This window comes from Drosophila arizonae, chromosome 2 (assembly GCF_054131065.1).
Source record: "Drosophila arizonae isolate 15081-1271.41 chromosome 2, UAZ_ARI_1.0, whole genome shotgun sequence".
In the NCBI taxonomy this organism is placed as follows: Eukaryota; Metazoa; Arthropoda; class Insecta; order Diptera; family Drosophilidae; genus Drosophila; species Drosophila arizonae.
Genome location: NC_142922.1, coordinates 35,108,367 through 35,124,364, shown reverse-complemented (window position 1 = coordinate 35,124,364; position 15,998 = coordinate 35,108,367). Strand labels below are relative to the sequence as shown.

General features: G+C 40.3%; 1 long non-coding RNA gene across 1 annotated transcript; it reads right to left on the bottom strand.

Annotated features, from left to right (window-relative positions):
* Positions 1–10,071: 10,071 nt before the first annotated feature.
* Positions 10,072–11,734, bottom strand: LOC149270972 (uncharacterized). Its single transcript, XR_016271654.1, has 2 exons — positions 10,439–11,734; positions 10,072–10,288 (listed from the first exon to the last, which is right to left on the bottom strand). It is a non-coding gene; the product is annotated as an uncharacterized LOC149270972 (long non-coding RNA).
* Positions 11,735–15,998: the final 4,264 nt, after the last annotated feature.

Below are 15,998 nucleotides of genomic sequence, written 5' to 3'. Positions count from 1 at the left end.
TGCAACGATCAGGATTCCTCTAATCTATTTGCTGATTTTTTTCTTCTGCTGATCTCCACAGCAGTTAATATCCATATTCACTTCCTGAATATGGATCTATAAATAAATAAATAAAATAAATGTTTTTCTGCATAAATTGATTAGTGGTGATATTGATTCGTCCTCTTTGTTGGGTCGTCTAAATTTTTCGGTTCCGTCCCGAGCAACTAGACACTATCGTCCGCTTCATTTACTTGTATGCACTAGGGATTATTCTTTGCACAGTGCGTTTCATGTTCTTTGTGTTGATTTTAATAAATATTATCACGTTTTTATACCCTGAACCCATTTTCAATGGGAAATCAGGGTATAATGGTTTTGTTGAAATGTATGTAACAGGCAGAAGGAGGCGTGGCAGACCCCACAAAGTATATATATTCTTGATCAGGGCGACGAGCTGAGTTGATTTGGCCCTGTCCGTCTGTCTGTCCGTCTGTCCGTCCGTCCGTCTGTCCGTCTGTCCGTATATATGAACGCGTCGATTTCAGAAGATATATGAGCTAGAGACTTCAAATTGTTTTTTTAATGTCCGTAATTACAGCGCGCATATCAAGTTTATCATTAACAAGTAAGAACGTTGCAGTCGGGCGTTACCGACTGCGGAATACTCATTCACATCCCATCAACTATAGTTAAGTTTCACTCTAATACTGTATAATATAGAGGCTTTTCCAATTTGCCACGCCCCTACTGGGCGTAGACACCTAATTTTTGGTTAGTTTCTAGAACGAGATAACAGTACCCTAACTGCAAACTTTGAATGCTTACTCTCAAAAAAGTGAAAATTACAGGGTATTTTTCGATATGCCACGCCCCTAAAGAGACGTAAAAATTATTTTTTGGAGAATCGATAGAGGAGGCTACCAGTAACTCAACTATCCAAATTGAAGCTTCTAGCTATTATGCTTTAGGAGATATAAATTTTTGCGGTTTGCCACGCCCCCTATGGGCGGACATATATCTACCATAGCTCGTTGGACTTGGGCGATCAACCCGCGTATATATACCAAATTTCAGATCTCTAGCATCAATAGTGCCTAAAATATACCAGAATTCGAAAAATCACAATATCTTCAGGTCCGATTTGCCACGCCCCTAGTGGGCGTAGATATATAATTTTTACCCATCTTCATAGAATCAAAACATCAGCTTACGTGCAAAATTTCAGCATTCTAGGTTTATAACTTTAGGAGATACAGTTTTATCCGATTTGCCACGCCCCTAATGGGCGGAGATATATCCGCCATAGCTTGTGATCTTGGATGGTCGGCGCGGACCTACATACCAAATTTCAGTTTTCTAGCTCTTTAACTAACATGATTTCTGGTATATCGGAAAATGCATTTTCCGATTTGCAACGCCCCTAGTGGGCGGATCGGGAAAATTTTAACACTTTATAAATCGGAGATATACACGAGTATGTGTTCCAAATTTCAAGTCTCTAGCTTCGATAGCGCCGAAATAGATTGCGTTCATACGGACAGACGGACAGACGGACGGACGGACAGACGGACAGACGGACGGACAGCAAGACGGACATTGCACAAAACCAATATACTGATTCACTTTCGTGAATGAGTATAACAAGTAAGAACGTTGCAGTCGGGCGTTACCGACTGCGGAATACTCATTCACATCCCATCAACTATAGTTAAGTTTCACTCTAATACTGTATAATATAGAGGCTTTTCCAATTTGCCACGCCCCTACTGGGCGTAGACACCTAATTTTGGTTAGTTTCTAGAACGAGATAACAGTACCCTAACTGCAAACTTTGAATGCTTACTCTCAAAAAAGTGAAAATTACAGGGTATTTTTCGATATGCCACGCCCCTAAAGAGACGTAAAAATTATTTTTTGGAGAATCGATAGAGGAGGCTACCAGTAACTCAACTATCCAAATTGAAGCTTCTAGCTATTATGCTTTAGGAGATATAAATTTTTGCGGTTTGCCACGCCCCCTATGGGCGGACATATATCTACCATAGCTCGTTGGACTTGGGCGATCAACCCGCGTATATATACCAAATTTCAGATCTCTAGCATCAATAGTGCCTAAAATATACCAGAATTCGAAAAATCACAATATCTTCAGGTCCGATTTGCCACGCCCCTAGTGGGCGTAGATATATATCTTCATAGAATCAAAACATCAGCTTACGTGCAAAATTTCAGCATTCTAGGTTTATAACTTTAGGAGATACAGTTTTATCCGATTTGCCACGCCCCTAATGGGCGGAGATATATCCGCCATAGCTTGTGATCTTGGATGGTCGGCGCGGACCTACATACCAAATTTCAGTTTTCTAGCTCTTTAACTAACATGATTTCTGGTATATCGGAAAATGCATTTTCCGATTTGCAACGCCCCTAGTGGGCGGATCGGGAAAATTTTAACACTTTATAAATCGGAGATATACACGAGTATGTGTTCCAAATTTCAAGTCTCTAGCTTCGATAGCGCCGAAATAGATTGCGTTCATACGGACAGACGGACAGACGGACGGACGGACAGACGGACAGACGGACGGACAGCAAGACGGACATTGCACAAAACCAATATACTGATTCACTTTCGTGAATGAGTATAAAAAGCGATAACTCATTCCGATCTTTTTTATCGATAAAAAACCTTATCGAAAACCAGTTATAAAATTATATCTTCTACACCTTTATTGCTAGAGTCTCCAAATTTTTAATGTATGCTTATATGCAATTTATACAAATTCGGTTTTTGTTAAAATTTACCCATACCCTTAAATTCACCCCTCACCCTCACTTTTGTAAAAAGCGTATTTCAAATACTAGAGACTTGTGCTTTGGAAATTACATGCATATTCATGTTATAATCATGAAAGTTTCATGAAGATCGTATGTCCACAAAAAAAGTTTTTAAGCAATTAAGTTCTCATATTAAGCGCACACTGCAGCCCATGCGTGTTTATGCGTGGGTGCTTGTGTGTGTATGTGTTTGTGTATGTGTGTATGTATGTGTGTGTGTGTTTTTTTTTTTTTTTTTTTTTATATTCATTTATTGACAAAATTATATAACAAATTACAAGTTGCGTGGTGGCTAGGATAGCGCGCGGTGCTTGCGGGACGGCGGGTAAAGCATTGCTTCGCAAGCACTATGCGCTACCTTAGCCTGAGACAGCTCGTCTTCTCAGTCGCTCGACTCTGCGGAGCTCCATCATCACCGTGGCCACGAAGGTGCTTGTTAGTTCCCAAGCTTCCTCCGATTCCAGCATGGCGTTGACTAAGCTGTCCGCTCTGATGGAGCGGCCCACTGCCTCTTCCAGACGACGCCTCTCCTCCAGGAACCGTCCACATTCGAAAAGAATGTGGTTGGCGTCTTCCACATGCCCTCGCTCGCACCAGGGGCACTCGTCAGATTCCTCGTGGCCAAAGCGCTTCAAATAGCTCCGAAAGCATCCATGACCCGAGAGGATCTGCGTAAGGTAGAAGTTAACCTCGCCATGTTTGCGGTTAACCCATGGTTCAAGCTCCGGGATGAGCTTGTGCGTCCACCGCCCTTTAGCTGAGCTATTCCACCTTCTTTGCCATCGTGCGATGCTGTTCGCCTTGACAGCGTTGAGTCGCGTAGGCCCGTGCGAATTCCGCTCCACGGCTTCGGCGACCAAATACTCCAGTGGCACCATACCGGCTATGACGAGCGCCGCGTCATCGGAGATAGTCCTGAAAGCGCAGCTGACTCTGATTGCGCTCAGCCTGTAGATCGCGCAAATACCTCGGCTGTAGCTCGGCGTTGCCATCGCTCTTGCCCATATTGGCGCAGCATAGAGGATGACAGACCTAATGACGCTCATTAGGAGGAGACGTCGTTGCTGTTCAGGTCCCCGCGTGTTAAGCATGATTCTCGAGAGAGCTCTACAAGAATCAGCTGCCTTTTTATGCAAATATTCTAAGTGCTCGCGGAAAGTTAATCTTGTGTCACCAAGATATCTTATCGCCCTCTTTGACGCAATGGTGACGCTGCCGATCTTTATATTGGCAGTTTCCACTCTTTTGCGACTGCTGACTAGTACAACTTCGGTCTTGTGTGCCGCTAGCTCGAGCCCAGCTCCTGTCAACCAGCTTCGTATGCGATTGATACTTTCGCTGCACATATCCTCTGCCAATGGTGTGCGCGCCTGCTGGTAGTTCCAAGCGCAGTACGCCGTCGTACATGATGTTCCATAGGAGAGGCCCCAGCACTGAGCCTTGGGGTACTCCAGCTGACACTGTATGAGTTTGGGGACCCTCACTCGTGTTGTATACCAGTGTTCTTCCTCTGAAGTATCTCTTTATTATCTCTCTTAGATATTTAGGGATATTATATTGTGACAGCGCATTCAATATCATATCCCAACTAGCTGTGTTGAAGGCATTCCTTACATCCAGGGTCGCGATGATGCAGCATTCCTTCGTCCAGTGCCTCCATCTGGTGCCTTGAATAGCGGAAGTGGCCAGACCAACAACTTTGTTAAGCGCGTCAGTTGTTGACCGGGCCTTCCGGAATCCAAATTGGTTTGGTGACAGGCCTCCGGCGCTTGCAATCGCAGTCTCCAGCCTAGAGCAGATCAGTTTCTCAAACACCTTTCCCATGGTGTCTAAGAGACAGATCGGTATGTACGAAGATGGCTCATCTGGTGGTTTGCCAGCCTTGGGTAGCAATACCAGATTCTGGGCTTTCCATTTTGCCGGGAACGTCTCTTGGATCAGGCATTCGTTAAATAATTCGGCGAACGTACTTGGGTGCAAGGCGAGGTCTAGCTTTAGCGCACGATTTGGGATCCCGTCCGGCCCTGGAGCTGTGTTGGTTCTAAGACCTCGGAGAACTACTGATATTTCTTCCTCTGTAACTAAAACAATTTCAGTGCTCGTTGAGCCCTGATCAGCAGACTCGGACTCAGGGGCGTGAATGGAGCTTAAACTTTCTGGAAAGAGTGTTTCCACAATCGATTTAAGCTCCAGACGATCCGTAGGCTGCACCTGTCTACCTGCGTATAGTCTTTTAACTACTATCTTATATGCCCTGTCCCAAGGGTCATATTCGGCTGAGTCGCACAACTGTAAAAAACATTCTCTTTTGCTTGCCCGAATGGCCTTCTTCAGCTGTCTTCTAGCTGCCTGGTAAGCTAACTGTTTCTCAAAAAACGTTGACCTACCGCGAGCCCGTTGGTAGCTGCTTTTCGCCTGGATGCATTTGCGACGAATGTCACCTATTTGCGTATTCCACCAATACGTAGGCTCATGTTGTCGCATGAACTGCTTGCGGCGTAACATGCTGCTATTTGGGCTACCATTTGGCATGCTCTGGCCTCAGCATTACCAATTGTACCCAGAGACTGAATGGCCTCTGAAAAGACCGCGGGATCAAAAGTATCTAGCCGATACGACTCCCTCCACAATGTTGACGCCCTGGCAGGTGGCTCACCTATTGTGAACAGAAGTGCCGTATGATCGCTGCCTGTATAGCTATCGCAATGGCTCCATGTTGCTCCCCGAAAGAGGGATGAAGTGACAAAAGTAATGTCGATAACAGACCCGTATCCCGCCCGACTGAAGGTGTACTCATGGCCAGTGTTGAGCAGTGCAACATCTAGTGTCGCGAAGATCTCCAGTAGGATACGACCTCTGGCATTTGTTGTGGGGCTACCCCATTCTAGCGCCCAGGAGTTAAAATCTCCAGCTATAATGGCCTTCCGACCCCTAGCATCCTCGGCAAGCTCGTCGAGCACCGTCGTGAATTCACTGAGCTGCAAGCTGGGGGCCAGATAGCAACTGTAAAGCCATAAGCTACCATATCGGCCACGTACGAACCCATTGAATGACTTAACATTCGAAAGTACGTTCGTTGAGTTGCCGCATAACCACAACGCAGCTTTGCCATGAACGTCTGTTGACCATGTCCTAGGGCAGCTGGTTATACAGTGGTGGGGCTCACTGAGAAAAGCTACGTCTATACATTTTTCCCTAATGGTCTGCTCTAGAAGATCTTGGGCAGCAACACAATGATTTAAGTTAAGCTGCAAAAACCTTAACATTTCATTTTACGAGCAGCTTCACGGTAAGATGGGCACTTGAAGCTGCCTGCTGAATGGTCCGTCTGCTTTTCACCTTTCCGGATGCAGAGGCTACATTTTGGTGGCTTGGTGCATGCTTTGGCACTGCGACCCATCTCTCCACACCTGAAACAGGCGCCCTTTAAGTCACAGTCGCTGCCGCAGTTTGCTGCCATATGACCGTAATCGAGGCACTTGAAACAGCGTTTAGGCTGCTCCACGGCTCGGATACGGCAAACTACCCATCCTATTCTAATTTTGGACAGCTCGAGCAGAGTTTTAGCTTTCCCAATTGGAAGACCAACCGTAGATCTTTGCTGTCCACCAAAAGCTGGCCGAAGCGATTTGATAGCCTCAATGGGGAGTGAGCTATCCTTCAACTCCACCCTAATTGCCTCCAAGATCTCCTCTTTGGTCGCTAACTCATCTAGATCGCGAATCTCAACTTGAGCCGATTCGGTAAGTGTTTTAACTACCGCTCGGTCTCCCAAGGCCTTGCCTACAGCTTCGTGCAGAGCCTCAGCGCTATGCTCCGGCTTCCTACTCAGTTGCAATAAAAGGTCCCCCTTAGCTGTCTTCCTAATGCCTTGAACGTCGCTGCTCAGATGCTTCAAATTTGGGTCGCTTTTAACTACACGAAGCATGTCCGCATAGCTGCAACCCCCTACGCCTGAAATCACAATCGCGTCAGTCCTGGGACGTTTTTGCATAGGCTTTCGCCCTTTAACGACTGTCCAGTTGCTCTGGTTTGTCTGTCGAGCGGCCTGGTTTGAAGTTTCAGCTGTAGCCCGTAGAGCCATTGGTTCTTTTGGGTTCGATGCACTTCTATTCGGCCTCGGCTTTTTGAGGGAGTTTTCCTCTGTTCGGAGGCAACTTCCCTCGACCGCTTGGGAGTATTGCTACCTACTGTAGCACTTATGCGCGCTGCCTTAACATTTTCGCCTACTTTTTTGAGTGGCGTGGTCTGCACGTCCAGGTGGCGCATAGTGCTTGCGAAGCAATGCTTTACGGCCGTCCCGCAAGCACCGCGCGCTAACCTAGCCACCACGCAACTTGTAATTTGTTATATAATTTTGTCAATAAATGAATATAAAAAAAAACACACACACACACATACACAAACATCGATCTTCACGATCTTCATGAAACTTCCAGATTATGATTATAACATGGATATGCATGTAATTGCCAAAGCACAAGTCTCTAGTATTTGAAATACGTTTTTTACAAAGTGAGGGTGAGGGGGTGAATTTAAGGGTGGGGGTAAATTTTAACAAAAACCGAAATTGTATAAATTGCATATAAGCATACATTAAAAATTTGGAGACTCTAAAGGTATAGAAGATATAATTTTATAACTGGTTTTCGATAAGGTTTTTTATCGATAAAAAAGACCGGACAGACGGACAGACAGACGGACAGGGCCAAATCAACTCAGCTCGTCGCCCTGATCAAGAATATATATACTTTGTCTCTGCCACGCCTCCTTCTCCCTGTTACATACATTTCAGCAATACCATTATACCCTGATTTCCCATTGAAAATGGGTTCAGGGTATAAAAAGAATATCAATTTCCAATGGTCTGAGGAATGCCAAAATGCATTCGAATATTTAAAGAAAGCCTTAATTAAGCCCACATTGTTGAAATATCCTGATTTTAATAAAGAATTTCGCATAATTACAGATGCAAGCAAATACGCATCTGGAGCTGTACTAACACAAAACTATGGAAATAAACAACTCCCAGTTGCATACAACAGAACAAGAACTAGCAGCAATGCGCTTTCACGCATAACTATTGAAGAGTTAAAAAATATAACGTATACTTTTAGTATACTTAAAGTCACTACAAGAAATCAAAGTAAACAGAAAAAATCCCGCGCGGGGATTTGCCTACAACGCTTCTAAGCCCATCGTATATGAAGTCATTTGCAATGACGAAATACGGAAAGTAGTGACCTTTCACATAACGAATTATATATGTTTTTTGAAGCATGGAAAGAAAGTTATGGCAAGAATTGATGTTGACGATCTGTACACCAATGAAACCCTTGACTTAAGTCAATTCTTCCAAAGGCTTGAAAAGCAAGCCGGTATGCTTAGAATCAGCCAACTCAAAGTGGCACCGAGCGAAAAGATCTTTGAAATAACTTCAATAGAATCTCTCAAAAAAAATGGGCAATGTAATATTGAAAACATTAAGAGTAGCGCTACTCAAGCGGGTGACCCTAATTAATAATAATGAAGATCGAGAAGCGATACTATTTACATACCATGATAATCCAATTCAAGAAGATCATACAGGCATTACAAAAACTTTGGCCAAAGTGAAAAGATATTATTATTCGAAAAATATGACACGTCATATCAAAGAGTACATTAAGAAATGTCCAAAATGCCTAAAATCAAAAGAAACGACAAACGTAAAGACTCCAATGACAATAAAGGAAAGCCTGATACATTCTTTTGACAGAGTGATAGTAGACACTATAGGTCCACACTTACGTTAATATGTGATTTAACAAAATACTTAGTTTCAATCCCAATTCCGAATAAAAGTGCAACAACTGTTGCCAAAGCAACAAATTTTATTCTGAAGTACGGTCCAATGAAGACGTTCATTACGGACATGGGAACAGAATATAAAAACTCAATTATAAAGGTCTGGTGGTGATATGCAGTAGACGTTATGTTGTCTATTTTTAAATATTTGCAAAAGTCCTTTATAATTGAGTTTTTATATTATATATAAGTTAAGCGCTCCCACACTAGAGTACTAGTGATTGGGAACGCTGTGTTGGGTTGTTGTGAATATATAACAACTTGGTGTTCAATGAAATAATATATTTTATATCATTTGGAACAATAGGTCTAATATATTTTAACTAGCAGTCCCAGCAAGCGTTGCATTGCCCTACCCTTATTTCTAGGTAAAAAATGATTAAAAGGTATGTTGTTCAGGTTGGGATACACTCTAATTAATTTATTAATCAGATTTTCATTCAAGCACCTTGTGGTAAACGACATTCTTCGTTTTTTGGTCAGGTGCAAGAACAATAATGCGGATGGTTTGCCAACACGTGAGCATGCCACGTACAATTGACCATGAGAAAAACACGCATTTTCTAGATTGAGGCCACAAATAGTCAAAGATTGGCCCTGTGATTTGTTGATCGTCATGGCGAAGGCAAGACGAATCGGGAATTGAATTCGTTTTAAACTCAAAGGGCATATCTGTTGGGATCATCGGAATCCTTGGAATAAGAACTTCCTCATCTTTAAATTTTCCTTTGAGTATCGACGCGTGAATAACATTGCTCAACAGTTTTCTTATTACTAAACGCGTTCCATTGCACAGTTTTGGTTGGTTTAAATTTCTAAGCATGATAACTACCGAGCCAACCTTCAGTTGTAAATTGTGCGGTGGTAAACCAGGCACATCCAAGGAGTTCAAAAATTCAGTTGGATAATTAGTGGCTTCATCTTCGTTTGTTACACAGTCGATAGATTTAAATGAATACAGAGTACCAACGATTTTATTTTGAATTATAAAATTAAGGTCATCCACATCTTTATTTTTAGCTGCCAAAATTGCTCGCTCACTTAACCATTTAGTATTTTTGTGGAAAGCAATGATATTCGAAAATACTTTGTTGATAAGCTCATCTTTTGAGGAGACGAAATTGCAAAAATTTTGAGGAAATGAAATCAAGCCACTCCTTTCGTCAACAGGAATACGGCCATTACCGATATTCAGCAACTGCTTCGAGAAATCATCAGCAGATAGATCGTTCAACAATGCAACTCTCATATTTACAGACAGTTGAAGTTTGGTTACATATCGCCACAGATTTGATGCTTTAAGGCAAGCGTTTATTTCGTCGGCAAACAACGTCCATTGGACCAATGCAAACTAAACGATTCAAGCTGTAGTCAATGGTACAATCATATCGAAACGCTGCTCGATTCAAATCAATCCTTGAACCATTTCTTATTGCCGTTTCACGGGCTGCCTCTCTTTGAGAAGCACGAATTAAGGCCCTTCTTTGCTGGGTACTAACGCGGCGCCTTTCTCGTTCTTCGTCAGATAATTGACTCGCGGTATTCCGTAGCCTAATTGCATTATGGGTCCGCTGGGAAAGATTAGATCTTCTAGGACGCGGCATTTTCATTAATAGTAATACTGAATATGCACAATCGCACAAAACCACATAAAATATCGAGAAATCGAGAAATATAAATAAAAATTATTTACAAAAATAATGTCGAGAAATACAAATATAAATTATTTACAAAAATAATGTCTGAGAAAAACAAATTCAACAATACCTACCTGAACTTTCGAGATATTTTGCTTTTGTCCGTATGCGTATTGTTTTTCAAAATTTTTTTTTTTTAACAAATGTGCTTTTTTATGAATAGTCAGGTTCGCCTGAGGCTGTGCCGTAGACTGACTGACTACATTTGTTTATTTACTTCTACACTATTGTCAAAACTGTCACTGTTACCAAGCCTACTGGGTATAAAAAAAATTTGAACATTTGGGGAAAAAACCGCGTTTTTCAAGTATTCGGCAAATTTTTTCAGTATTTTTAAGACCCTATACTAAACTCGTTGCGGAGACAAATCCAACAAATCAAAAACCATGAAAATTGGTTCAGCCCAAATCAAGTTATAAGCAGTCTTCACTTTTACACAACTTTCTTTTATATATATAGATAATTTGGAACAATAGGTCTAAACTCTCTCTAGTCCGAATATAAACTGAACTAAATCGTTAGGTTCTCCCGTTGAATGTCTGACTGGACTCGCCAGCCTCCTTAGATTGTCGATAGTCTTAACTCTTCCTCATCTAAATATCTGCGTCCCGCAGATCAGGGTGCATATGTCCATTATAATGATATTCATCCAATATAAATAGTCCAATATAATGATATTTATCCAATATAAATTTTTTATCCATAGTCGATAGTTCCAGAATCCATAAATTAGCATAAAGAGGGCCATCGATATCCACCTTCAAGTTAATTCAAAGCATTCATAGTTCCATACATTTAGTATTTATTGTAAGCGCATTTATTTCATTCCCTCTGGCATCTCGGAAATACCTATTACCATGAATGATCGAAACTAGGAAGGATATACCACGTGTAAAATGCTGTGGATGCTATGGGTGCTAAGGAAGTTAAGGAAGCTAAGAGGATCATAACAACTTAATTAATTAAAATGTGCATTTTCCTTGTTATACCCTGAACCCATTGAAAATGGGAAATCAGGGTATAATGGTTTTGTTGAAATGTATGTAACAGGCAGAAGGAGGCGTGGCAGACCCCACAAAGTATATATATTCTTGATCAGGGCGACGAGCTGAGTCGATTTGGCCCTGTCCGTCTGTCTGTCTGTCCGTCTGTCCGTCTGTCCGTATGTTTGAACGCGTCGATTTCCGAAGATATAAGAGCTAGAGACTTGAATTTTTTTTTAAATGACCGTATATACAGCGCGGACGTCGAGTTTGCTTTTAAAATTCGATAAATCATCCCGTTATGTTTTTATCGAGTAAAAACATTCAAACATTCATAGCTAATTGTGAATGATTTTTCTTTTTTTTTAATTTCTTAAATATTCAATATAATATGTAGATCATATGCTGAAAGTTTCATTAAATTCCGTTCAGTCAAAAATTAATAAAAAATAATCAAATATTTGGCCAATTAACAAACGCACGTGCAGCAGCTACAACAAATACATCACATCAACTGTTAGTTTCGTTTAGTTTTGGTAGATGGCGCAGCAGCAGTGAATCTATTTGAGTTTTGCCAGCGCCACCAGCAGGAGTGGGGTGGCCTAGTGTGTTAGATGCATGACGCTCGATCAAGAAGTCGCGGTTCGAATCCCGATCGGTGCAACACTGATGTTATTTTTTTTTTAATTGTTTCAAAATATTTTTATATTTTTATAAATGCGTTTTCTATTTAATTTATATTTTTAAATACACCGAAATTGAAATTTTAACTATACTTTATGTGCGTTTTTAATAGTTTGGTTATTCTAGCAGATTCTTAGAATCACATCAGCAGTTAGTTTCGTTTAGTTTTGGTAGATGGCGCTGTAGCAGTGAATCTTTTTGAGTTTAGCCAGTGCCACTAGCAGGAGTGAGGTGGCCTAGTGTGTTAGCAGCATGACGCTCGATCGAGGAGTCGCGGTTCGAATCCCGATCGATGCAACTGATGTTAATTTTTTTTAATTGTTTCAAAATATTTTTATATTTTGTTAAATGAGTTTGGTATTTTATTTATATTTTTAAATACATCGAAATTGAAATTTCAGCCATACTAAATGAGCATTTTTATTTGTTGGGTTCAGGGTAGTATCTAGTCGAGCACTCTCGACTAGAGTTTTCTTAATTGTTTTTTCCTATTTTCTTAAGTGTGATTTATGAAGAATTTTTCCAGTTTTTGTTTTGATTGTCATATTTCGGTTTTCCTTTACTTCGTCTTTTGCAAATCTTAATTTGATTGTTTCTTTTATATTATTTCATTGAATTACTAATTGTATTGAATTACGTGTGTTATGTGTATTACAACGTGTGTTATTGAGTTGTCTGTTATAGAATTACTTGTATTACTAATTACTAGTTGTATTATCTTTTGTTAACGAACCGGCAAACAGTTTTTATTATTTTATATGGCTTGGGAAGCCCTCAGGATCATTTTTGGTGAGGGTGGTTCCACAATCATCTGGTCTCTCTATTACTTTCGTTTCATTTATTTATTTATTTTACTTCTTTTTTTATATATTTTTGCCAGACTTATTCTTTTCCGAAAGGGAAGCCCAAAGTATTCCTCTTTCATTCTAGGACCTACTAGGGTATGGTTATTCCACGATCGAATAGAAGGTCTCTGCAATTCATGTTTTTAGACTCATTCACGAATGTGAAATGAGTATATTGGATTTGTGCAATGTCCGTCTTGCTGTCCGTCCGTCCGTCTGTCCGTATGAACGCAATCTATTTCGGCGCTATTGAAGCTAGAGACTTGAAATTTGGAACACATACTCGTGTATATCTCCGATTTATAAAGTGTTAAAATTTTCCCGATCCGCCCACTAGGGGCGTGGCAAATCGGAATATGCATTTTCCGATATACCAGAAATCATGTTTGTTGAAGAGCTAGAAAGCTGAAATTTGGTATGTAGGTCCGCGCCGATCACCCAAGATCACAAGCTATGGCGGATATATCTCCGCCCATTAGGGGCGTGGCAAATCGGATAAAACTGTATCTCCTAAAGTTGTAAACCTAGAATGCTGAAATTTTGCATGTAAGCTGATGTTTTAATTCTATGAAGATAGGTGAAAAAATTATATATCTACGCCCACTAGGGGCGTGGAAAATCGGACCTGAAGATATAGTGATTTTTCGAATTCTGCTATATTTTAGGCACTATTGATGCTAGAGACCTGAAATTTTGTATATATACGCGGGTTGACCACCCACGTCCAACGAGTAGATATATGTCCGCCTATAGGGGGCGTGGCAAACCGCAAAAGTTTATATCTCCTACAGTTTAAGAGCTAGAAGCTTCAAATTTGGATAGTTAAGTTACTGGTGGCCTCCTCTATCGATACCCCAAAAATAATTTTTAAGCCTCTTTAGGGGCGTGGCATATCGAAAAATACCCTGTAATTTTCACATTTTTTGAGCGTACGAATTCAAATTTTACATTTAGGTAACCGGTTGCTCGTTCTAAAAACTGGCTAAAATTGAGGAGTCTACGGCCATTAGGGGCGTGGCAATCGGCATTTACATTTATGTATATGTACACATAAGTAGGCTTAATAGGCATTGATAGCACGGAAGGAAACATTTGTATAAAATTAATAAAATATAAAAAAGCTAAACTAACAAAAATTTGCAATTTACAAAAAAGTGTTTTCAGCGGGATTTGAACTCGCACCCAACCCAAACAGCATGTTTGTCAAAATAGCTAAAATAAAGATCGTCGGCGCTTCAGCCACCGCGTCGTTTCGATCAAGAGTAGTTAAAACGAAATCACATTATTGTTATGACGCCGCATAGCAAAGAAAAGCCAGTGTAGCGGCTGGAAATTCAAAAACAATGCAAAGACAAATCAATCGCAACGGGATTCTTAGAATATGCTAGAGCACGCATTTATGGGTACATACATACACACATACAAATGAGCGCGTGTATAAGGCTGGAATGCTTGATGCTATGCGTGCAGGCTTACATATATAATTATATATACATATGTATGTATTTGCGTATATGTATTTGAGGGCTATTTATGAAGAAACAAATTAAAACTTATAAAATCATTCGACTAAGAAAATGAAAAATATTAAGTGCCATTCAGTCAAGCTCGCACCTTCCCAATAAAATATCTATTTTATAAAAAACGAAATATGTATGACAAAATAAAAAAAATAACACAGCAAAGGTTCGAACCTCCCCTACTCTAACATTACTTGCGTCGCCCTTAGCACCCGCGCCATTGCTTTGCTCGAGCAATCGGTTGCTAAAATAGAATAGCTTAATAAGAGAGCGTCATCAGACAAAACTACAGTAACGGCTAGAAAGTCCAGAAATCAATCGAAATTCTAAGAATGTGAGAAAAGGCGCGCTTCTGTCTGTACGCATAGAATAGACTATGAGTGTGTGCACAAGCATAGGAAAATCGCGCTGATCTGCTGTTAGCTTGAAGCCGGTATCCAATGTATGGATATAAATATATAATAAAAATCAAAATTGTATAAATTATATATGTATGTAATTTGAATGCAATAGCTATCGATGATTTTCCAATTTTAATGGCATCATGCCGTGTTTTTTGCTGCGCACTAGACTTGAAAATTGCACTATATACTCTGGTTGACAGCGTTTGGGCTGTGAATGAGTCTTCTGCTATCGGTATCGCCCGATTGCAACGTTCTTACTTGTTATTTTTGCATATTTATGCTTTGCTTGTTGATTAGAGATTTCCAGACAAACGCCTTTTAATTTTGTTATATAGTTAGTGCTTTAAACTTAACTTTAACCACTAGGTTTCTTTTAATTTATACGGAAACCCATCATTCAACACAGGTGGAAATTGTGACGTTTATTTGTTTATGACATTTGTCTTACGGCAAGGATTTGAACCTCGATACGAGAATCAATCTCGTACCTGCAAATTTCTTGTATTTTCGTTTTAAGAGTCGTCTCGACACGGATTTGAACCTAGGTATTGCCATTATGTTATAGAATTATCTAGTGCACCAACACTTGCTAGAAATTATGTTATTATTTACTGTATTATTATGTTATGGCAAGGACTTTCACCCCATTACTTTGCAAATCGCAGAAGTACTTCGAAATTTTGCCAACAATTGCCCAATTGGATTGGAACAATTTATTTGTACTTGCTTTTTATACCCTGAACCCATTTTCAATGGGAAATCAGGGTATAATGGTTTTGTTAAAATGTATGTAACAGGGAGAAGGAGGCGTGGCAGACCCCACAAAGTATATATATTCTTGATCAGGGTGACGAGCTGAGTTGATTTGGCCCTGTCCGTCTGTCTGTCCGTATGTATGAACGCGTCGATTTCAGAAGATATAAGAGCTAGAGACTTCAAATTTTTTTAAAATGCCCGTAATTAAAGCGCGCATTTCAAGTTTCTTATCGATAAAAAACCGTATCGAAAACCAGTTATAAAATTATATCTTCTACACCTTTATTGCTAGTCTCCAAATTTTTAATGTATGCTTATATGCAATTTATACAATTTCGGTTTTTGTTAAAATTTACCCCCCACCTCTAAATTCACCCCCTCACCCTCACTTTTGTAAAAAGCGTATTTCAAATACTAGAGACTTGTGCTTTGTTAATTACAT